General features: G+C 36.0%; 1 long non-coding RNA gene across 1 annotated transcript in view; it reads right to left on the bottom strand.

Moving 5' to 3' along the window:
• Nucleotides 1-2,500, bottom strand: part of LOC138048920 (uncharacterized) — a 3,106-nt gene that overhangs the window by 272 nt on the left and 334 nt on the right. Inside the window, exons 1-3 of the long non-coding RNA XR_011132253.1 lie at nucleotides 2,492-2,500; nucleotides 2,202-2,363; nucleotides 1-268 (exon numbers count right to left, since the gene is read on the bottom strand). The exon at nucleotides 1-268 is cut by the window's left edge and continues 272 nt beyond it; the exon at nucleotides 2,492-2,500 is cut by the window's right edge and continues 334 nt beyond it. This is a non-coding gene — a long non-coding RNA (uncharacterized lncRNA). The remainder of the gene's footprint in view (nucleotides 269-2,201; nucleotides 2,364-2,491) is intronic.

The following is a 2,500-nucleotide window of genomic DNA, read 5'->3' as shown; positions in this document are numbered from 1 at the left end:
GAGTGTTTGTCATAATTTTTAAATGACAAACGTAGAAGTGGTTGATTGACACACAATTTGCTTGTGGCAATTTGTTGCTGCATGTTGCTGGTTGATAATGTTATTCATTGATCCCCACAGATCTTAATATGTCTTTAAATTAGACTTGAATATCTGGGACGGTTTTATTTTGTCAGAAACTGCAGGCCGACTCTAACCTCTCCATTGAAAACAGGTTTTGATTTAACAAGTCAGTTTCCATTGTCATTTGGCAACTTGTGACTTAGACCTGGAAATAAAACAAAACATGTTTGAGAAAAACGCTAAATTATATGATTAGTCATTAAGGCAAAAGGTCATTAAATTAAAGTATCTGTGCACTATTAATTTTGGAACTGATCTTTGGAACATGACTTCAGTGACTTCAGAAGAAGTAGTGTTTCATGGATGGCACGGAATCCTTTTTCCCTTGCCCAACAGGTCAACATTTTCATCACTAAGCTCCCCATAAAGGGGTCTAGTGAATTGTTTTGGCTATGCGCTATGACCTCATACTTGTTAGACTTGCATGTGAGTAGCCATGACACAGTCCCCCCTGGGAAATTAGGCCTCGCCCTCACTTTGGATTTGGCAGCAAAGTTTGACCTTGTTTTCAAAACTCCAGCTATATATCTCACATAAATGCAAAACATTATTAAAGAACAAGCATGTTTTTCTTGCCATAAATACCTGTATGCTCATATTTTTTTTTTTGAGGCACTGAGTTTATTTGTTAAACCAAAGTGCTTGGATGTCCTGAAATCAATTATCTCACATAAATCCAAGAAATTATTAAACAATGCCCATCTTTCTCTTGCCTATGCTGCCAAATTTTACTTCCAAACACTGAGTTTATTTGTCAAACCAAACTGCTGGCATTTCCTCAAATCAATTCTCTCACATAAATGCAAAACATTATTTAACAATGGGCATCATCATCATGAGTTTTTCTTGCCTATGTACATGTATGCTCCCAATTCTTTTTCAAGACACTGAGTTTCAACCTCTTTCAGACTGATAACTATTAATGGAAACTTTAATCTTATTGTACATGTATATATGAATACATTTATAAATAAACAGTAACAATCTGGAGACCCACGTTCAATTCCTGGCTGAACTACATTTTCACTTGTTTCCTTCATTGTTTTTATTACTCTAAAAATATAATTATTCTTAATGTGCTGATTTTTCAGTTGGGGTGGTGGATGCCCTTCATGCCCATTGTTGCAAATGAATTATTTTTGGGGTAAATACTTTAGAAAATTCAAATTACAGAAGTACTGTAAGAGATCAGATCATTTTATTTCAACTTCAATTTTTAAATTCTAAGAGGGAATATCGCTAAGGCTATGAGCAAAATTGGAAATGGACATGCATACAAAACCTTCCTTCTTATTTTGTGTGTAGTTAGTCCTTGGGATGAGACTACTCACAGTGGCATTTGTTTGATTTCTAGAATCAGGATGGGGATGGGGATGGGGATGGAAGTTTAGGCCTCAAAAAGCATTAAAAAATTTCCTTAAAAATTGGAGTTTTGTTAGCAAATTATTTCAAGGAGCAGATCAACATGCAGTTAAAAATCTACTTATATCATCCTTCCTCTCAAACTAATGGTATCAGTTTTTCACCTTGCCCCATTCCCCTTCCCCCCCCTCCCCCCCCCCTGGGGACCTCTAAGCCTTATAATTTACAAGGGTGAGAGACCTTTTTTTTGAAAAAGCTAAAAATAAATTATGTTCTAATAAACTTTCTTCTTCCTGGTATTCAAATTTTGATGAAAATCAATAGTGGATGTGAATATTTCACACTTTGTGAATCGTTTGATGCTAAAAATTCCACCGGCACTCCATACGCGTGTGCGTGCAGGCCAATCAATTTCAAATGTATATACCGAGACAAAATTTTGATTTTTCGTACTTTTTATTTGCGATTGTCTTTCTTTCAAATGATATTATAACGGCGGCTTCACGCAAGACCGTTAGAATATCTCCTATACATTATATTTATCTAGGTTTGACAGTCAGACATTAAGCACATTGGCAGTTATCATTTTTCAAAAATCACAAGTTCTGGCAAATTACTGTCTTCGGGAAACTTGGTAAGAAAATTTATAACTCAACTGTCCAGCAAAGTTAACCGCCTTGAAGGGATCTATAATAAGTAATTTGAATCATACATACCACTGTAAACAAAGCTAGCAGTTCCATAAACATTTCAGAGCCAACGGGAAAATCACACAGAGGTAGAGATGCATGTCGCCGCGTTCTAACGACAGTTCTCATGTTTTGATGACACCTCAAATGGTTCCTTTTTACCACGACACTGTGTCCAATTTCCTTCACCTGCAAATGGGTGACAAAAAGCTCCAAACATCATTATTTGTTTTTTAGATTTAGCTGACAAATCAGTGTTGCATCTTGGTATTTCAGCAGGGGATTCCGGTAATATCTTTTGGCAATTCAGTTCGTACCAGTTGCCT

Source organism: Montipora capricornis, chromosome 5 (assembly GCF_036669925.1).
Source record: "Montipora capricornis isolate CH-2021 chromosome 5, ASM3666992v2, whole genome shotgun sequence".
NCBI lineage: Eukaryota > Metazoa > Cnidaria > Anthozoa > Scleractinia > Acroporidae > Montipora > Montipora capricornis.
This window is presented reverse-complemented; position numbering and strand designations above follow the sequence as displayed.